Here is a 23250-nt window from a genome sequence, read left to right on the forward strand (position 1 = left end):
GATTTTGTAGGGTATAAACAAATTGCAGTACATTACTTTTTGTATCTATAGCTATGAACAGTGAATAAGAACAGCCTGGGGTATGTTTTATGTATATTTTACAATATTTTCCTCTGAAATCCAGTGGAATAGAAATATATATATATATAAAGGATAAAGTACAGCGAGCCGATCATTGTTGTGACATTTATTTCACAACAATGAACTGCTAGCTACATTATTCCGCTTATTACATGGTTACTTACTTAAATCGATCATTTTACACAAAATGGTCCTCCAGAATCCATAGCAACGGTCTGTCATACATGGCAACGGTCTTCTGTAAAGAAATAATAGACCTTAGAACGCCGTGATTGACCAATTAGAGTCGAGTATTCAACAAAGCCGTGTAATATATTATATACATACAGTGAAATGTTAATAACATTAACGCCAAGGCGCCCAATGCTGATACTGGACGTATCTGCAAAACTTTTAATTAGTATTTCTACTTTTGTAATACAATATCCGCTCGTTGCAATCAAAGCATGATTGAACTTATTTATGGTTATGCTTAGGCACAAAACATTAGGTTAATGTTAGGGAACGATTGTGGTTCAAATTGACTTGAAGCACAAGACATGATGTGTTTGCTTTATTAACGTCTAACTAAAAAACCACAATCTTTCCCTAACCTTAGAAACTCAGGATGTGAAGCTTGAGTTTTGTAGGCCTGCCACTTCCATACAACTTGTGCATTTCCTATACAAGGGAACAAAATCCAACCGGCAATCACGTTTCCTGACAAAAAAGCAACTGGCTAAACAAATTAGTAGTATATGCACAAGTTAAAACTAATTAACAAGGATATGTACTCCTCCCTATACATCTACTGCTAACTGGCATGTAACCTAATGACTCATGCTGATCGTTTTCATCAAGTGTAGCATTGTTTTGTCTCCCGTTTGTATTAGAGTGGATTTTAAAATCCTTTTGGGTAGAGAGGTGATTAATACATTCAAATTGATCTACTCGGTTATTAGATGAAATTCATCAGCAATTTAAATGTTCCATTGAAGATGTCCCTCCACTTTAACACCAACACAGACAATTCAGTTCTATAGACCTGCCATTCCAACACAAATTGAAGCTGTAAGTTAAAATATTTTCTTTTTGAGAAATTCATATTTCTTTCCATCGTTTCCAAATACTCTTATGAAGCAATCTATGTATGCATCACCCAAACACTTCTTCCACTTCTCTATCTGTCTCATATCGCACATATCAGCATACAGAGAGCATATAACAGCAATAACAGTTGTAAGTAATGTTGTGAGTTTTGTCTGGCTTGAATTAATAAATCATAGCAAATATGAGATATATGCATGTCCAAAATGTAATCTGGAAATTTGCTGTATTGCAAACCCAGTTTAATTCACAGGTAGCCTCATGATAGCTGAAGCAGAAATGCAATATGTCATGCAGAATTAGTTCAGAGAGAATAAGTTTCAGGGGGAGGCAAAATGTTATGAGGGAGTCCATAATGGCAGAGGCAGCTTTATCTGTGCTGCTCTCTCACACACACTCTAATTACATTTCACAGATTGTACTACAATAGCTGCTGGTAACCTTTAGTGGATGGGCTTTTCAATAATGCAAAGTACACATTTTCATATCTATTTTTCCCACTGTGCTTCCCATTTATTAATTTGCTGAACACAATAAAACAAAGACTCGACGTAATGTGCTCCTTTGCTCAAAAGGCACCCAACAAGATAAAAACACAAAGCCATCTCTCTGTAATGAAGAATGGGCTCGCATGCAAACCAGCAGCATAATGTCTGACGTTTCCTGTTTGAAAGGCCATTCGGTTAGTAACTCTAAAACGGGTGCAACGTTCTTTTACTTCAGAAACTTCTAGTTTGTATTTGCCTCCCTGTTCAAAATAATTCATATGCTTTGCCACAATTATAGTCTGTAAACCCGTATAAGATACTGTATCATACACAGATAATACTCCAGCATACATCATATCGTTTTTTTTTTAATAAATATGTTTCGCTTACAGTATGACTATATTGTTTTGCTTTTTGTGTGCCCATCTCTCTCTCTCTCTCTCTCTCTCTCTCTCTCCACATTGTTTGGAGGAAAGCCAGCCGTCCAGAGGCAACTGGACACAAACCAACTAGCCGACAGTTTGCAGAAATGCATTGCCATAAGAAAAGCCAACATTTCTGATCGGAATGAGAAACACACTTACTTTTAAACATTAAGAAATTGTTGGATATCAACAGGTTTTTGGATATGCGCAAATATCGCAATGCCGACCTTTTCAAGGAGGTGTTTGGAGGAATGACAGAGGGAGGCTGTGTTCGCACCGTCCAACAAGTCTACCACGTTAATCGGAGTATGCCTGGCTGCATGTAAGCGGGAATATTAGAGGAATATTCATTGTCATTAGCCATGTAAACATATTAGTAGGAATATTGTCTTTTTCAGAATAAAGTCAAGGCATGTAAACATAGTCAGTGATGAAACTCACTTACAATGAGAGGATTGGGGTGCCGTAGTTCATGCAACATAAAAAAGCAATTATAACTAAGAATCAAAGCAAATGATGCAGTCTGCAGGTCCAATTCTCTCTACAGAAAGACCAGATTGTGGCCCTGGGTTAAACAGTTTGCCTCATACCACAAATAACATGTTCCTTTGATCCAAATCAAGTATGGCAGCTGCTACAAGGGGTTTTTAATTGAATGATTATTGTATTAAATAGTTGCTTTTAATGGAGCGTGCACCTCTGCAATTATTTCCGCTTTAAGAACCTGAACCCTGGGCAGGTCTTTACAGCCACAGGCATTTGGTTCGCTTCCAAATGAGTGGTCACTGTTGGTGTGAAGTCAGCCTTTCATTTGCGACAGAAGACCAGACTAATAAGCAAATACATTTAGGTAAAGATTTATATCCACATACATTATACAACAATTTACAATCACACACAAAAGCTTGGCTGTGACTCGAGGCTGGCAGCAACACCACTGAACAGATTCACAGCACAGAAGGCCCCTTCAAGTATTATGTCTCATCTTATACAAGTATTAAAAAAAGAAGTCCAATAACTACTAATAGAACAAATCTGAGTAACTTCCTTAATCCTGTGATATTTTCCCCTGATAGGATCAATATTTGCCAGAACGGTCCTCTTATCTACGCAGCGTGATGAATTATTGAATGTGTGAAAGAGGTGATAGTGTTAGCCATAGTCTTTTCTAAAGCCAAGCACGATCCCAGATTATGGGATCATTTATGAAAGATTCTGCTGTTGTCTGAGATGATATTTTCCCTGACATCAGAAAGATGGAAAGCCCACATGATCAAACATCAGAAAGAAAGCCTCCTACACTATTGCAAAGGCTCTAAAGGAAGCTACAGTGCTGAATTCCTCTTCATTTCGACTGCTACCTAAACATATAAAAAATGAAGACACATGTCCAGAAACCTCACATATAGACGCATGCAAATGTTTGTGTTATTTTCCGCAAGTTTCTAAACAAAAGGAAGCAAGTGAAAGCACAGAAATGATAAAGTAAGTGAGATGAGGGCAGTTATCTGGCACATATTTGGGCCAAAGCTTCATATATGTTTTACCATTCCTTCATAATTAGAGGGAATGTCTCATTTGGTGTGCTGGTAGCAATGCTTGGGGACAGCTTTCTTTTTAAATTATTTATATTATGTACACTATTAAAAGTCATAAATGTGATAGGGGTGTCATGTTTCAGGGAATATAATGCTTTAATTAGAGAGTAAACTACAAGCTGATGTCATCTTCTGTTAAAATGGCTACGCTATGTTCTTGGGAATTTACAGCTGCCAATGTCCAAATGATCAAACTAGCTGACAATAAACAGTTCTGTACTGACGACGCTTGAGTCACACATTGTAGAAAAAAACAAAAAACACCCTAACAGCCACTGTGAACAATAAATTGGAGAGGGGTGAATGGCAAGATTTGTGTCCAGTGCTTGGCTTGAGAAGAGGCTGTCATAAGAACAATTCAACACATATCAAATTGAGCTTGTCTTCATCAGAATGAGGGTGATTTACAGTAGTGTCGTGTACAGTAGTTGTTTCAAATTCTGCTTTATTGAAGACGCAGGGAGGAGAGATTAATTTACTGTGAGTAGTCTCTGCACCTGGCTAGCGACTGTGAGAGGAAACACTTGGTTAAAAAAACACCACACATTGATGTGACTCACTTAAACATGCCCAAACCGACTTGTAGTTTTTATGCTGGCTTCACTCATGAACATCAAGGCCTTTCTCTGTTTGTTTTGCAGTTCAGTTCAATTAAATGTTTCAATTGAATTCACATTCCCAATCCCTACAAATGTGAAACATATAGCAAAGAAATACATATAGAAACATATAGTATAGAAATAGCACTTCCTGGCACATTGAAGCGCCTTCCAGGAAGTCACTGCTCCTAGCCAGGATATAGACCGGCACATGCCCCGCCCCAAAACAAAACACAACAGTCAGTCACATCAGTTATTCTAAATAGCTTCACTTTTGGTAACGGTATTTTGTTTGTTAGCTTTGGTCAGGGACATACTGTACATGTAATAGTAATGGGAATGGGCGAAGAACCTAATTCCCGAAGGCCCTCAAAAAGTCTGCAATTAGCATTAAAGGACCAGTGTGTAACAATTAGGGGGATCTATTGGCAGAAATGGAATAAAATATTAATAAGTATGTTTTCTTAAGTGTATAATCACCTGATAATAAGACTTGTTTTGTTTTCGTTACCTTAGAATGATTTATATCTACATAGGGTCCTCTTATCAGAGTCCACCATGTTGAACCGCCATGTTTCTACGGTAGCCCAGAACGGTTTGGGCCGGAGTCGATAACGTTACTCGCTCCCTTCGCTGCCGCTCTCTCTCTCGCTTCACCACTCACTTCCCTCGTACACACACACTCTACGCACTGGCTCTGCTCCAACTGACCTACGCTACTCTTACAACAACTGGCTCTAGAGAGGGACATTTGCGTTTTCGTGTCGGCTACTATAGTTCTCCGACACACTTGGCACACGGGAGAGGCTTCAGTTGGTTGCAATCTCTCCTCACCTCACCGCTAGATACCGCCAGATCCTACACACTGATCCAATTTAGTAAACTATTACTGAATAAATAGTTAGACATAACATTTCTTGTATCTAAAGCAATATTAGAGCATCTCAGGCAATATGGTTGGAAAAATTATCTATTTACTTTAGTGTTTAGTGTCCAAATATTATTGGCACAAATAAACCTTCAGCAGCATCGGAAACATTTAATAGCTTAGGGTCATTTTCTAATGTTACTCTGTTTTAAGACCCGTCATCAGTGTGAGAGTGATAGCAGGTTCTAATCCTGTGTTTACAGTTTTAATACTGGGCCTTTTTTGGTTTGTGCTTCTAAAGTTTTATTATGTGTTGCAACAGACTAGGCTATCACGTGCTGGAAACTAACTCACCTGAAATCTGCAAATACAATATTATTCCACCACTGAGGTATTCATTTGTCTTTTTATTAATTTATTTTATTGTCTTTTCTTTAATATGAATCCTTTCTCTGTGTAGGGGCCAGATTAAAATAGCTTTCCACCTTTGTATTATGCACCGGGTTTAATAAAGACAACTCCCAAAAAATATACTAATTAAACAAATAACCAGAGGCATGTATTTACTATTAGTGTGTTTATTAGGGGAGGCCTAGATTTTTGTGCTATGCCACTGGCTTTGGTTAGACAGACTTGGACCAGACTTTGACTGTTTATTTGGCCCACATCTCTGTTAAAAGACGTTTACTGAATAGTTTTTTCATACACACACAATGGCTTTCTTGTAGATTACAATGCATTTAATGCAGGTATTGCCAGGCGACAGCCTGTACAATCTAAATTGGCAAACTGTTATTTATACACAGCCAAAGAGGTCATTTTGCACTTTCTTCAACAATACATCAAAGTGTTCACACCAGACAACCACCAAGTGTTGCCAGGCTCAAACAAAGGAGAAACACAGGTCTATGAAGGGGAATGAATGGGCTTCACATTCCACTAATCTGCCTAGCAAACAGCAGTGTTCTCTACTCAGAGCAATACTACCAGCTGACTAAAGCATTAACAATGTGTAGCACACTTCTCAAATATAATGCCACTATTCTTGTACACCAGCACACCTACATTTTTCAGAACACAATTGATGCAATTGACCGATTTGTATCAGAAATTCAGATTTTTACTGCACAGCAAAGCAAAAATGACATCTGCGTTGGGGAATCGGCAGTGCATTCCACATAACTGCAAAACCTTCAACCCGGTATGATGCCAAAGCCTGTAATAGACCCGCCTGTCCACCAGAAGGTAGAGTGTCAGTGTCATGTATTGCCTCGCCAAGGCGTGAATATTACACGCGCATGTGAAGGTGTAGTAGTTAGGTTTAGGAAAAACGTCATGGTTGGGCTTAAAATAAGTACGTTAACTAAGCAAAATACATACGGAAAACACGTAACAAACGTCACTAAAAAGCACATCACATCACACACACTATTGGTATCAACTACTAGATTTCTGGTATCGTGACATTCCTAGTGTAGGCCTATGGGAAATGCCCTTAAAATGTATTATTGTGGCGGCAAAAGTCGCAGTGAAAATTTTTTGGGTGCACCTAAATTATGTGCTGGTGCACCTAAATGAAAAAGTTAGGCGCACCAGTGCAACCAATATAAAAAGTTAGTCTCGAACTCTGGCTTTAAATGCTGAAAAAATGATTCTATCAGATTTTTAAATACAAATCAAAAAAGTTAAATGTAGAGATAAATGCCTTAAATATTATAATGTTCCGATTTTCCGTTTCGACAACGAGAGATAAGTTATAATATCTAAATCTAGTGGCCAAGTGGCCATGTTAGGTAGAGTGGCGGTCGGCGGAGCAGGGGTAACATTAAGCACAGACAATATTATTTCCTTCCTACATATCTTAGGGTCAGACAGGACCCATTTCTCATTTCACTGTCTCTGATTTAATAATGCACCCATACTCCGGAAAATGAGGAACACGACTGATCGCTTTCTTACTTTTCTCTGAAGTTAGCTTGTCATCGCTCTCTCCCCTCTTTAACAGCCCTACCCAAACTTAAGTCCACCCTCTTCCCCCAGCCACTCTAAAATCCATCACCACACATCTCTGTCAGTGCCGGAGAGACTCAGGAGTCGGGTGCACTGAGTTGTCCACGCTCACCCAAGCACCAGTGGACCTCCGATGGGGGAAATGCTTGGCTGCAGAGAAACCTGCACGAAATTAAATTCTCCACTTGGCTGACTAGGGTGACTCGTCCTGGTCCGCCGGTCTGTTCCTTCATTATTCCTGGGCTGATAACTGACTGAACGGGATGTCTTGTCTGTTTAATGCCAGCTCAGCTGCTTCATGGGAGGAACGGGCTTGTCACTCTCCGCTATAACACACTGTATTACCATCTCCACTTCATTTATTTGGCTCAGATTCCGTGCGCCCGTCAAGCCACCCCGTTCCCCCCAAAGACACTTGCAATTCACCACTGCTCAACCTTCTGCATCTTTTAGGAAACTATTCAAAATAACCTGTCTAAAATTTTCATTAAAATGTCATTTAGATGTCACACCGGCGATTCAGATTGGAAACAATAAAGGTGACCTTAATTGTAGTTTTTCATACCCCATCTAGTGCTCTGTGGATAGCATTGGCTGGAATTTTCTTCAATGTGAACCTTTTATCGGAAAAAAATCCCCCACTATCTTCTCGCATTTAGCACAAAAACAAAGCAATGACAAATACCCACTGACCACAACAAATACTACTGCTGGTGCTGCGCAGACAGTAAGCTTTGCTTCCCTGCATTTATGAGCATTGAGTTAAAGGTTTCTGCATGAGGGCACCGCATGATTGAACGTTGTGATATGGAAACACAGGCAGGCAGCCACTGTCAAAGACACGGCTTGCACTTGACCCCGCGAGCACTCAGCCCCTGGCCCCCACCCACTTTAGCCGCTCTAGAAATGGCTTTCGCTTCCCAGCTTGCTTTGTGGCATTTGCAGAATTAGAATGAATATATCCCATCCTAATGCACTGGCATATAGTATACTTATCATAATTCATAGCCTTAATGCAGGCTTTTAAGTGCACGTGGTGGTGTTGAGCCTTCGGTGCTCATTAAGGCTAATCAATGGCAAATGCTATCGTCTTATTGGCACACGGTCGCTCAACGCGGAGCATCAAACATAATCGAAAGGCTTGCTTTAGAGCAAAACCATCTCAGAGTGAATAGTAATAAGTGTTTAAAGAAAAAAAAGAAGAAGAGAGGGATCAGTATTTGGAAGTCATTAAACATCCAACGCCCACTCCTTCGTTGTAACCACAAAGCCAATAGCATTGTGGGACAAAATGCTTTCTAATGTGACAATTGATTGCTTTTTGAGGTGGTTGTTGGTTGATTTCATAATTGGTATAATTTTTCACAAGTACATGAGTGTCATGCCATGATGGGCTTTAGAATCCTGGTAATGCAGTGGCCCGTAGTTCAACCTTAAGATCAATAATGTATTAAAACCAAGAGCTTATTGAAATAATAGAAAGGGGTTTTTCGCCAGGGAAGAAAGAAGGCAAGGAAAAAGAAAAATGCACCAAAGAGAAGCGTTTGATTCCACGCCAGGCCCTCACTGTGAAGTGCATTGTTTTGATGCCAGTGCTTGTACTCCAAGAAATAAAAGGACGGAGAAAGTCTCGGTGATGTGAAAACTCTGGACTCGGTGTTATTGACGTGCAGTACAACGCGCGAGCAGCAGAAAGCGGCACTTTATAACTCAAGAGTCCAAATAAACTGCGAACACAAACTGTTCATTTTTTCTTATTTGGATGGCAGTCAGCGAGTTGATGAAGTAAATGATCCCAAACCATTTTTTTGCCTACACAGGTCATTATTTGCGGTGTCTGATCAGTGTGTAACATTTGGCAATCTGTGGCTCCCTGCTGCTATCTCTTCCTGTTGGATCTCCCTGTTTTGACAGTGTTTGAGAGAGGAACACTCTGTGAGGTGTCAGGTGAAGACTATATGTGACAGATTTGGAGGGGAAATCAAGAGAAGACAAACAGGCAGCTAAATGCCTGGGAAATGTCTCAGCGCTCAGACAGAAGGCGATAAGTGCTGTTGACGTGGACATGACAAGCTAGCAACAGTAAACCTCAGGACACGCAGTCCCACCGGAGGCCCGGGAGTGGACACAATTCCCCATGACTGCTGAATGTGCTTAACAGCTCTTATGAAGAGAATTAACAAGAAGTGGGAAGCCCCCCCACCACCACCGCCACCACTACCGCCGCACACACCCAACTTCAACCGCCCCTGCCTTTCTACTGTAAGCTCTTTGATGTTTCCCTGTTTCTCCTCGACAGTCGGCTTTGGTTTTGATCAAGGTTTGATTTTCTGTGACATATCTGATACATATTATGAAAGCAATACAAGCCCTCATAGAGAGGCAGGGTGTCTCGAAACTTTAACTGTTGCGGAGCGGTACGCCGAACAGGGCAATGACAGAAGTACATCTCATCTTTGTATTCTGTCTGTAAAAAAGAAAAAGATAAATCCGTACCTAAGAAGTCATACAAGTGTGTAAAGTTTCCTCACACTGGTGTTGATTTCTTTTCAAAGTGCTTATGGCTGTAACACTGTCATGAGAGTCTGACAGAGGAAAGGGAATATTGTGCTTTCATATCAAAAACATCAGAAGACCTGGCGTTTCTATTCTAAACACTGAGGAGTACAATGCAGAACCAGTATCACATACAAGATATAAAAATCAGCCTTTATTAAGTAGCAGACATTATTGTAAGATCAATAGAAGGCATAATATGCCATCTAAGTAAATACATTTTATTTAATACGCCCAGTGTCCAGTGGTGAAGATGTACTTTTTAATTTTGAGGCACTTGCTTTACTTGAGTATTTCCATTTTATGCTACACTTAATTATTCTACTCCATTACATTTATGAGTGTAATATTGTACTTTTTATTGATATTTGTTTGACAGTAGTTGTTACAAATTACTTTGCATGTAAGAATTTTACACAAAAAACATACTGTGAGCTTATCACATATGCATTTTTATTGATTTAACAACCCAACAGTGTATACAAATGGTTAAAATTAGCTTAATTTCAATAAGCTACAACATTAAAGGGGGCATATCATGAAAAAAACACTTTATTTCAGTGCATGTGCGCATTCATTTGGGTATCTGGCATGCCAACCAACCCTTAAAAACAAGACAAACCAGTCAGTTTTTTTGTGGGCTGCCTAGATCAGAAAACATGTGATTCAACAAGCCATTCAGATTTGGCTCCCCTTCCTATGTCACATGCAGGCTTATTAGAATATACCGCCCACGGCTTGAGAACTACCTTTGCAAAGGTGCACCATATTTTTCTCACAAGCCAATCAGAGCAGAGTTGGCTTTTTCTGGAGGGTCTTAAAGAGACAGCCGCTAAAACGGAGCGTTTAAGACAGAGGGTGAATACAGGTATATTCAGACAGACAGTATGAGAAAAATAATGTGTTTTTAGAATATTAAAGCATGTAAAGATGTTCAAGAAGAAACCAAAAATATATAAGTATGAACCTGAAAATGAGCATGGTATGTCCCCTTTAAAATGCTGACAATTTAAAACATCAATGTTAATAATCAAAATAGTATAATTTAATAATGCAATGAGTTCTTTTACATTTGATACTTTAAATATTTTTTTCTGACACTAGATAGATGTATTTTTGAATGTATAGTAAAAATTGTATTTGTGTAGTAATGGAGTATTTTAACACTAGCATTGCCATATATGATACAAACTGCCAACACAGCACTTACTTTAAGTTGATTTGGCTAACTTGTTAGCAAACTGTTTTTTCCATCAGTTACAGAGCAGCATTAGCATTAATTTGGAGTCATGTTTCTGTCCACCAGATGAATGTAAGTCCAATATTCACACTTCTTTTAGCTCAGTTTTTGGTCTCCACCAACTCCTGAAGGAAACATCTGTCTCCCTAGCTGCTGAATGCTACACCACATTCACTAGCTAGTCGCGAACTTTGTCTGTCTGCTGTTACTTCCAGCATTCAGTTGATTTTTTTTTGATTTTTCGCAGAAAACGATGCTATGAGAGTGAAAAAAAAAACAGTTGTGAGCCGGAAAACCAAAACAATGAGCTGAAAGACACTGCAATGCTACATGTAACTAATTATAGTTATAATCGTCTGTGGGTTCATAACTTTGAGGGACCCATGTCACATTCAAGTAGTCATTTGAGCCATTGTTAATACAAAAATATTGATTATAGCCTCTTTAAGTAAAGAATTGGAATAGCCTACTTCCTCCGCCACTGCTGGTTTCTGAGATAAAACAGATGGTACATGGCTAACAGTAGATCTGTGAGCATCCCAGTGCCTTTTCAATAACACCCACATCACACAGCATTCACCTCAGACGCCACCGGTCCATCCAAATGTATAATGCCTTAAAAAAAAAAACGGATGCACACCCTGGTTCGAAATGTCTGGCCAGAATTGTATATAGTGAATCAAAATTGGGATAAAACATTTGAATTACAGAACACAACTGTGATGTCTGCCCTCCTGGACTGCCAGATCATGAATATATATTGCATTATGAAGATGTGATGACATTTAGAGCAATCACATTTAACCCTCTCCTCTTGTGCCTCTGTTTCTCCTCTCTCCACTAATGCATTTTGCAGCAAGGGATGCATCTTAAAAGATTCAGGGAGAAATGTCAGCCAAAGCAGACACTGCTTGAGAGCCGGGGTCATTTTCAGACTGGTTTCTGAATTCTGGAGAGCACGCACACACACAAACACAGACACAGACACACACACGCACACACACACACGCACGCACACACACACACACAAGGGTGCTCTATCCTTCACTTTCCCCCTCCCCCCCTTTTTTTTCCTATTCCATTCTGTCTCAGCCCCCTTTCCACTCTAAATATTTCTGTTGGTTTACCCTTGTCCATGTGACTGCGTTGGAGGTAGCACACAGACGCACTACCGCGCGCGAGAGAGAGGCTTGACCAGTTGGGCGCTGTCTCCCACCTCATTACCAGATGCAAATGAAACGGGTACACATGTTTAATATTTAGTGGCAGCAGAAATGTCAGGCTGGCACGAGATGGAATTAAACAGCACTGTCAGCGCAAGTGAACTCAAGGCTTTCTCAGCTATTTCACTTCATATTGAGTTACTGTCACAATTTATTTCACAGCGGCGGGACGACTAGTGTGAAAATGTTCCGTGATGCCTTTAAGGATGGAAGGGGAATCAAGGAAGAAGTGTGAAGGGTATTGTTCAGATGAGGCTTTGTATTTATTTCTGAGCTCTGTGACAAAGCTTTATTGTCTTAACAAAGCCCTACTATTCATCATTTTTTTTTTTTACATTATGGTTCTGTTTTATTAAACACAAAAGTGAGAGCTGGCACAGTGTTGTTAATATTATGCACATTGGACTACTGAGCCACAGACCTCCCAAGAGAAGGCTTCGGTTTAACTAATCCTGATGATCCATACCCATATCAAATGTGTCATCCAGGCCTCACCAAGAAGGCACGAAGGATTTAAAGCACTGTGGCTGCTAGCATGAATGTAATATTTCTAATAGCTCAAAGAAATATGCTCAAAAACAGCAGAATATGTTGTCTGCAATTGGAATTTGCAGTCTTGTCATTGCACACCGATGCGTATTATCAGATTCAGGGCTAAAGCAAGTTAATGTTCATTCTAATCAGCACGGCAGATAACACCGGGACCCACAGGGACCTAATTAAAGATACTGTACATGAAGGTTTATCTTCGCAGCTCTGGGAAACATCGGTTTATCATGGCAAAGAGGCAGGAAGTAGGTTTCAGTGTATGTTCAGTTGTTATTTCATGTAAGAGCATATTATTTGACTGATTTTAAAGCTATTTTTCTTTCATAATGTCGTATTTAAATGGGCTTATTGAGAGGTGGTGGTCAAATTAAAGAGTCCTTGGAAAAAAGTTGTATTTTTAATTAATTGAAAGCATTATCATACAATATTGTATGAGTGAATGGAAAATGAAAAAGTTTTGCTGTGGACAGGCAGTCAATGAACTCCCACTGCCTTCGAAAAAAATAGAAGCGTTTCATTATTCCAAGGTGAGGGCTTTAAAACAGCATTTTAAATGTTACCCCGCTGTTCAAGATCATGAAAACCTTTAATTTCATGCAAATGAACCGCGAGGAGCATGGAGCTTAATGTAAACGAATGCTTCTTTTGTACCGCTGTAGGAGTGTAGCTGGAGTGAGAGAGAGAGAGGCCAGGATGAAAATTCCCAAGGATTCTTTAATTGCTATCTGAAATTATGTAAATCCCTCCGCTAGGCTGAGTGCAATTATCCAGCGCCTCTCGCTGCCAGCTTTACTAATGTCTAACAAAATATCGGTGGCTGACATTTAGACGTGGTAATGCAAATGAGAATTAATTTTTCTTCCAAGACAAAGGGCAGTGGAAAGATCACACCATTTTATACAATAAAGGGTGGGAAAAAGTGGGGTTTGCAAGATGACAAAAAAAATGTTGATCAAGAAATGAGCCAAGCATTGAAGCCCATTTTATATGAGTGCAGCATGGTACCGAATAAGATTATTTCTCCCTATTCTGTGCTATTAATCTATTTCTATTGCCACAGAGAGGCATGCTGCAAGCAGTAGACATTCATTTAGGGTTAGAATTAATTGCAGTGTGCCTCATTTCTTAGTAATGATATGGGGAACCCTCCCCGCTCCCCATTGTTAGAACACGTTCCTGCCACTGCTGTGATGTTGGACTGTTTGGGTCACATTTTTCCATTTATCTCCCCAGGTACAGAGATGGATGTAGGCCAGGCACCGCAGCCCGGTGAGGCTCCCCTGTGTGCAGCTCGGAACACCTGTCCCGCTGTGCGTCGGCACCCCCAATCTTTACCAGGCCAAGGAGGAGCACCATCTCTCTCCATAACGCTTTCCACAACCCGTCGTCTCACGGGACGCCCAGAGGAGCAAGGTGAGGAGGAACCTAGGGACCGATGTTCACTGGGAGATCCGCCGCACCAAAACTGCATTTCTTAAACCAGAAATCAAATTACAAGCTGCTGACGTGGAGGAAAGAACTGGCTATTAATATTTTAGTATGGATACTGTGTGCAAGACACCCCCAGCTGTGAGAGCATTCTCAGACGGAGGAAGAAAAAACATTGTGATACACCAACAAGTGCCTGTCTACAGTGCTTCTACCACACCAGCATGTTCTAACAAAGCTACTAATGTGGGAGCAAAAACACAAGCAGATTAATGATGCTCACTTGGAGTCACTATTGTGAGGCTGCTGTGGGATGAAGAGCTATGACTATTGTAATCTCTAATGTCGCTGTCCAGAGAAAACCATGTAACTCCAAATTTGGTGATATTGAATTTTAAAGGGCGGGTCCATTATTATTATTATTATTTCTTTTTTTAGGTTGTTATATCACTCTGTAGCTTCACAGCGATGCTCCTTATGTATTCAAATCCAAACATTCAAATTTTGTGTATGTAAGTGTGTATATTTTAGTGTCTAAATGCTATTTTTCTGAGCCCTTCTAAAAACTTTTTCCCATGTGACCGGACGTAGGTTTCTGCATGATCATGCTGCTACAAAAAGAATATATGCACGATACATCCTGTTAGTCAGTGTATTACCGTCACATACAGGTACTTAGATGGCGATTGGCACATTGCCAGTTTGGAGAAGCAGACAGGAGTACCGGCACAGAAGCTAAGCAATGTACTGCTGTGGATGCCACGTTAGTTCGGATTCGAAAGTCTCACAATAACACAAACTAACAGATCGATGCAGCGGTAGACCAGCAACTCCCGTGCTCTGCGAGGTAAAGTAATGTTTTTGTCAATGGAGTCTGGTGTGGTCTTGAAGACCGCGATATAACGGCTTCAGTTCCCTGTCGGAAACAGCTGTCTGATGGCAAAGTGAAGCAGTGAAAATATCCTAAATATAGCGTACACTTGGTGGCTAAAATAATTTTTTCTGCCTTCCCGTCCACAGCCGCTAATATCGCTCTCTTTAAAGCCACCAGACAAAAGAACAGTGATAAAAACAGTCATTTTACCTCGCAGAACACGGGAAGTAACTCTTTCAGTTATCTCCAAACTTAGCACAGCTAACTTTGGCTCAGCTAGCTAGTGCTAGCAGCATTATTCATAACCTTATTGATTAGCTTCAATTAGCTTACTTTGGTAACCTACATCCCTGCTTTTTGCAGCAATGGCTGAGTGGACATTTCCATTTGAATAAAAGATAACAGCACAGAACGCAGATGGACCCGCCCTTTAAGTTGAGGCAAGGCTGTTTTTCTTAGCTCATGAAGAGTTGATGTTTTGGAGTTGCATAGATTGTAGCCACTACCAACTGACTGGGGGATGAACCACATGTTAACAGCTAAAACGCCTGCAATTGTGCTGTTTTGTTGTTAGGAAAACCGACTCGACAAACTGTCATGAAACACATGACTTCCACAGGAAAACGAAGATGGTGCCGCAATCCTAATCCTTCCCCAAAATCATATCCACTAACATATTATTTTTTGTTTCCTATGATGTCAGGAATCTATATGGCATTGCATAACGTGCCAAACTTTGATGTACAGATATTTAGATTTCCTAAATTATATTCAAATGGGCTGTTATCATCAGTCTGTTTCATATAGAGAACAAATCATCACAGGTCACAAGGAGTAGGTTTTGAAAATTCACCGCACAGGGCCTTTATTTTGTTTGGGAGATGGCCTGTCCAATCGAAAGCTTTATCGCGCATGCTAATGTTATCTCGCGCTCTGCACCTACTGCTAATGCGCTGCATTTGTAGGTATTTACTATTGTATATAACCCCCACAGCAGCACCCTCATATCGCCCTCCTTCTCCTCCTCATCTCCAGCTTCCTAACCTCCATCTCCCCTGCCCCTCCACCACCTGTACATCCATCAGAGGGCTGTCATGGTAGAGGGGCTTCAACGCTCCTTCCTGATGCGGCCATCAAGGCCCTCCATCTAACACGAGCCGACACATCATAATAACAGTAAGAGGCCTTTCCTGTCCAGTGTCATGCTTGGAGAGATTAGTTCCCCTCCACAAAATCCAGGTAATTTGCTTTTGCTGAAACACATTTGTAGATCGTATTCTTTCAGGTTAACTAGTTCATGAGAGGAGATGAGACACTTGCTGCACAGTGTTTGCTTCTTTTATGCCATTATTCTCCCTCAGCCGTTTTAAGTACAAACCAAGCAGCTTTTCTTGCACGTATTCGGTTTGTGTCTGTGTGTGGGTGAGTGCATATATGTAGCGCTTTAGCAGTTAGAAGTGTAAGAATTTTTTGACACATTTTTACTTTACATACACGCATATTATACTAGGGTGCATCAGTGTCCATTAGGGCTGTAAAAAGATATTGAAAATATCAAGTATTGCGATATTATGTTTTGTGATACTGTATTGATTCTCAAAACACTGTATCGATTTTTAATTAATAGTTAACATGCAAAGATTAACTCAGTCAATGCTTTATTTCATTTGCAAAGATGTAGTGTAGGTGTCCTCTCAAAGTAGTGCTATAATGTTACAGCGACTGTGATAAATGCAAATGCAGATCCCACTGTTCTGATTGCTTAAAACATTTTAACTTTTTTTACTCATATTTTATGCATATGGTGGTGTGTTCTTTATACATGACAGTTTTAAAAAAAAAAATTTAAATTAGCAATATATCGCCTTGCTTGCAATATCACAATATATTGAATTGTAACCTCTGTATCATGATACGTATCGTATCGCCAGATTCTGGCCAATACACATCCCTAGCATATACAAAACTGATCAGTTGGTACTAGGGCTATCAATTGATTAAGATGATTGTCCATAGTTATATGCGATGAATCGCAAATTAATTGCACATTTTTTATCTGTTCAAAATGTACCTAATAGTATTTAATACTCTTATCAACATGGGAGTGGGCAAATATGCTTGCTTTATGTAAATATATGTATATATTTGTTATTGGAAATCAATTAACAACACAAAACAATGACAGATATTGTCCAGAAACCCTCACAGGTACTGCATTTAGCATAAAAAAATATGCTCAAATCATAACATGGCAAACTGCAGCCCAACAGGCAACAACAGCTGTCAGTGTTTCAGTGTGCTGACTTGACTATGACTTGCCCCAAACTGCATGTGATTATCATAAAGTGGGCATGTCTGTAAAGGGGCAGGCTCGACTCAAAATTTAGCGCACGTCTGGAGTGTTATTTAGCCTCCTTCGCAACAAACTAGTATGACATGGTACCAATGGATTCCTTAGGTTTTGTAGTTTCATGGTTTCATGATGCCAGTAACTTCACTCTAGCTTTAAAACTGAGCCCGCTACAACCTAAAAATCGAAAGTTGCGTTAATGCATTGAAGAAAATAGTGGCGTTACATTGAATTACGTTAACGCGCTATTATCGCATTAACTTTGACAGCCCTATTGGTATAAATCTGCACTAACTTTTCTAAACATTCCTGGAATGGAAATTCAAATCATGATGCCAAAGTACTTTTAATATGTTTACTTGAATACTTTAGCAATATCTGATATCTATTTTACTTATACTAGTGTCCATGTTAAATCACACGCAGTAGAGGAGATGACCAGAGAGGGACAAGTCAGTAAAGCAGAGTTGTTTTTTATAGTTGTCAGTATGTTCTACTGAATTATTGCTTGGGTGAGGTACAGATAAGTTTGAATATGTCACTAATGTAAAGACTGTAAAATATCAAATTTGGTCTAAAACATATTTAATAAAAATAATACATTGTAGATAATTTTCTGAATAAGATGAGAGAAAAACAAGAAGTCTTTGAGCAGGAGTTAATTTCTGTAGGTCTAATGTCTATTTCATCCTTTATTAATCACAGAGGGCTGCTCTAAATCCCCTCTGTGTATGAATGGGCTGTGCTCTGTGTCTCCTCACATTTGCTGCATGATCATATTTCATAAACACTGCATTTGAATTTTTATGTACAGGAGTATGCAATATTCATGATAAACTGAATATGTAAATAGGTAACCTTTATTTATGAGTCCCTGCCAGACTCGTACTCTTAAGTATTACTTTGGATGATAAGATGGATAGACAAAAAATGTTAGTTAGGGGGAATACGTGTGTGGCTGTGGGATGATTGATAATTAACAGCTTAATCCATACAGGTTGGAGGTCATAATTCTCCTGCTTTCCTCGCACCTTTTTTTTCAAAGCTAAAAAAAAAAAATCAGATTTGTAATTCTAAATAATGTCAAAAGAATCTACTTTTAATCTTTCCACTGAAAGAGAGAGACAAAAGGATGTGCTTTTATGCTGCTTGCTGACTTCTATTAGGATGTATAGTACTACTGTGCAGAGCTGAGAATATCTACACATTTATTTGAATGAATCACCCGTGAAAGAGCCCAAAACTAGTCAAGTCTGTATCTTTTAGTCACACATTTAATCCTAATGCTACATTCCATTACATTTCCAGCCTGTAAGTGCCTTGGAATTACCCGTCCCATCCTGAAGGAGTCCTTTTTCTTATTGTTTAGAGAGTGGTTAGCATGCCGGGGATGCTCCAAATACGATTTTACATCCACTTATGGAAATCCATTGTTCCTTGAACATTTCCGCATACAAACCAATATATGCTTTTCTAAGAGGTCTAAGACCTCAATTACATCAAAGGCAGTTTGTCCTGCTGCTGGGCTGCCTGCTAAAGGGCTTAAACAACTGTGTCAATGCTACCCCCTTGTGACCGCACTGCGGCAGAAGCATTTCCTAACAGCCATCTTTCATTGCAAGAAATACTGGAGAAATTGTCCACTTCAATAACATAAAAAAACATTTTAACTTGTGTGAAATATCAACAAGGACTTATATAATGCAAACAATTTCAACATTGCTGCTGTTACAATATTATTCTTCATATGTTTCTATGTAACACACCTTCATCACAATAGAGTCTGCGTGGTACGCCTTGTTTTTGAAGGGCAATTGTCTGACGTCCTCGCTGTAGTTTGAACTATGAAGCAGGTGAATAATAAAGATTAAAAGAAAGTCGGAGAGATTCTATTTGCACAATGGCATTGAAATGTGTCATCACAGCACCGATTGCACGTGTAGCTCCCAGATCTCTTTCATTAAAACCAAAAGACGTCTAAGAAAGTTGCCACGCTGACGTGCAGACAGATGTGCATGTCAGAGGCATGAGAGGGAATATTTTGGAGGGCACTCCTGCTGCTGTCCTAGCGCAGGCGAGAGAAAAAGCATGCAGTCTTTTTATTGTATGGACTTGAAAAGAAATAATTAGACACACAGAGATATAATTCTGCAAAGCTGCATGGCTCACTTGTCACACGCGGCAGGAAGAAAAAAGAGGGCTGAATTCTCTGAAGTGCAGTTTGCCATAGGCCGCCACTTTTATTTCCCCAAGTTTGCTCTACCTTCAAAGACACGGGGAAGTTGGAGCGCACAGGTTTTTATTCTTTGTTATTGTAGTGGAGTCTTGGGAAGCAGGAAAAGGTAAAGATTTGACAAATATTGGTATTTTATTTGAAAATGAGGTACATTAAAAAAGGAAGTTAAATTAAAACATGGGACAATATTGTTTAGCTTACAGTATTGGATATATGTACAATAATAGCCTAAATCTATTCCTGATGATAGCTGTTGAGTATTTTTCCAGCCATAAAAACACCAAATAATGCTGCACCAGCACGCTTTAAAAGTATAATAGTCATGTTAACCATAATTATGGAAATTTTCTATTACAAAATAAGATCATAGTTGAGCATTTCTGAGAAGCAGTTGAGATGACATGTCCCATCAACTTCACCAAAAAAGTGGGAGGAAGTAGATCATCAATCAGAATGGATATGCCAATACTAATAAGCATCGACGCTAGCTAGCCTGCTGAGAGATTAGTGATGTAAAAAGCAGGCCAGGAAAAATGTTGTCATATATTGTTCCACTGTAACTCCCAATTTAGGCATTTTTATTTTTTATTGCAGGAACCGTGTGTAACATTTAGGGGGATCTATTGGCAGAAATGGAATATAATATTAATAGGACTGTCAATCGGAAAAATGTAATCGTATGACTGTCCGTAGTTTATCGCAATTATTCGCAAATTAATCACACGTTTTTTTTATCTGTTCACAATGTGCCTTAAAGGGAGATTTGTCAAGAATTTAATACTCTTATCAACATGGGAGTGGAAAAATATGTTTGCTTTATGCAAATATATGTATATATTTATTATTGGAAACCAATTAACAACACAAAACAATGCAGATATTATCCAGAAACCCTCAAAGGTACTGCATTTAGCATAAAAAATATGCTCAAATCATAACATGGCAAACTCAAGTCAGTGTGTCAGTGTGCTGACTTGACTATGACTTGCCCAAAACGGCATGTGATTATCATAAAGTGGGCATGTCTGTAAAGGGGAGACTCGTGGGTACCCATAGAACCCATTTTCATTCACATATCTTGAGGTCAGAGGTCAAGGGACCCCTTTGAAAATAGCCTTGCCAGTTTTTCCTCGCCAAACTTTAGCATAACCAATGGACTCCTTAGGTTTTGTAGTTTCATATGATACAAGTATCTTCACTCTAGCTTCAAAATTGAGTCCTCTACAACCTAAAATTTGTAAGTTTCGTTAATGTGTTTAAGAAATTGGTGGCGTTAAAACTAATTTGCGTTAACGTGTTATCACCTTAACTTTGACAGCCCTAATTAACAAGTATGTTTTCTTAAGTGTATAATCACCTGAAAATAAGAACCGTTGTGTTTTCATTAGCTTAGAATGAGCCGTTTATATCTACATAGGGAGCGGGTCCTCTTCACGGAGCCGCCAAGTTTCTACAGTAGCCCAGAACGGACAAACTAAACACTGGCTCCAGATAGGGCCAGTTGCGTTTTCCCCTTTTTCGCGTTTTCACGTCAGTTGGTTGCAATCTGCAACCTCACCGCTAGATGCCGCCAGATCCTACACACTGCACCTTTAATATATATTTTTTTACAATTTCACAATATTAAGTAAAACAACATGTAAAAAACAAACAATTTAAATGAAAGCCTATGACCGCCATGTAAAGCCACATAGCCAAAGAGATGCAGGTTGGCTCACATGACCTACAGTCTTGGCCCATAACTCACTGTGCTCCTATGAGGCCATATGAGGGGGCTGCACTCAGTTGACATCTCACACAGCCCCCCAGGTTAGGGCACGTCAATCACAGGACATGTGATTGCGGGAGTCCCCGCCTGCCCTCTCATTGACACCTCCCATTGACTTTCCTTCGCGCAGATCAGTGAGCCTAAACCATTTCATTCAGGGTGACCCACCACTACCATCATGACTACCACCCCCCCACACACACACCCTGGACAGGTTGATTTGTGCCTCGCTGGCAGGCTTCAACACAGCTATGACTTTTATCTACTTAAGTATGTATATTTCACCTGACTGCGTGGTTCCATCTCTCATTAATAGTCCGTGCACACTGGACAGCTCCTAGCACCATGTATGCACGCTAGCAAAACAATGTTCACTTCAAAAGGAGAGAAATAGTGTTTGAATTATTTTCTCCCCTGACCTTAGGTCCACGTATGTAAACATGTGACCTGATATCATGCCACAGCGCTGTTATTTATGTCATATAATCATTTCAACTCCCTCAGGATGCAGTCGGCACACAAACATGACCAAAATACATATTTAGATTTATTTGTCTGCAACTGTCCAATAAAACATATCCTTTGCATTTCCATCTCTGGGCTTTAGTCCCAGTGGGAGTTGCTGGCTGAGAAATGTTGTGCTTTCAAGCTTCAGGGAACAGCGATGTGAGCAATGTTCAGGGTGGAGGAAAAAAAAAAAAAAAGTGGTACGCTGCCTAAGTGTTGTACTATAAAGAGAGAAGAAGTAGGTTTTCACATTCCCAAACCCTCCGAGGGTTTTAACTCTGCTGTGGAATGTGGGTGCAATCATCATACTCATCTCAGGAGAGACTATAGCAGCCTCTCGACCACTCACTCAATCTTTTTTGTCTCATTTTCCTTTTTATTTCTCTGTCTGTCGCATCGTTTTCTGGCTTCTTTTAGTTTGTCCGTCCCTCTAATGCTCTCCCTCACCGAGCCATCTGAGCGGCATGTTTTCTATCAAGGGGAAGCATTTTGAAATACCCAAATGAGCCTTGGTTGTGTCGTTCCTGTTCCGTGGAAATAAAATGTACAACTTTGTAATGAAACAAGTCGATTGTAAAAGAGGAATGAAATATTTTATGACGTGCTTATGAAGAAAAGACAGAGCGTCTTGATGAAAGCCGTGCCCTTCGGTGCATTGTGGATTTCATCCTCATGCCATCCACACATGTTTTAGGGTGTTTGTGGCGGGAGAGGCATCCCCTCTGTAACCAGAGCCATAAATGAATTACTATAAAAAGGGTTACTCAAGGGCTACACGGCTTTTACGTAATTGTGCGGCGGTGAAAGGGGGTAAGGGTCTTTCCATAAAATTTCAATAAATTGTGCATTTTCTCAATGACTTGTTGCCCCAGTGAACAGTACAGTAAGATGGAAGAAGAAATGGAGTGCGAATGCTGGCAGAGGCGATGTAATTTAGAAATGTGAACTGTTAAAAAGGTAGCAATATGCTTTTATAGTATGTGCATATTTAGGCTTATTTAAAGTGTCATTAGAGGTCGTCTGCATACGTGACATCTGTGTAAAAATTGACTGCTAAGTGCGCCTCGTATTCACAGAGTGTTCCAGGGCTAAATGAAATTCATGACCAGACGGCCGTTCTCCCCCGAGTAAATCAAAAGCCTTTCTTGTTTAACACGCCTTTAAGTAGAACACCAAGTTAACTGTGTTACAATATAATACATTTGTAGCTTAAATTCTTTTATTTAACACAGAAATGCAACTAAAGCAAATTCAATCAATTCAAGCAGACTGGTGCTGACACAGGTGAGCGCTAACAATATAATACTCCTTAAAGCCCCCTGAAAACTTTAAGTATTTCTCTATAACGGTAAATAATTATGACT

General features: G+C 39.7%; 1 protein-coding gene and 1 long non-coding RNA gene across 2 annotated transcripts in view; one reads left to right on the forward strand and one right to left on the reverse strand.

Moving 5' to 3' along the window:
- mvb12bb (multivesicular body subunit 12Bb) overlaps positions 1–23250 on the forward strand; it is a 142789-nt gene that overhangs the window by 62998 nt on the left and 56541 nt on the right. The window contains exons 2-3 of the mRNA XM_074638630.1: positions 13957–14136; positions 16061–16201. The gene's annotated coding sequence lies outside the window, so the exon portion shown is untranslated. The remainder of the gene's footprint in view (positions 1–13956; positions 14137–16060; positions 16202–23250) is intronic.
- LOC141769496 (uncharacterized) overlaps positions 1–23250 on the reverse strand; it is a 97938-nt gene that overhangs the window by 47742 nt on the left and 26946 nt on the right. The window lies entirely within an intron of this gene.

This window comes from Sebastes fasciatus, chromosome 6 (genome assembly GCF_043250625.1).
Source record: "Sebastes fasciatus isolate fSebFas1 chromosome 6, fSebFas1.pri, whole genome shotgun sequence".
In the NCBI taxonomy this organism is placed as follows: Eukaryota; Metazoa; Chordata; class Actinopteri; order Perciformes; family Sebastidae; genus Sebastes; species Sebastes fasciatus.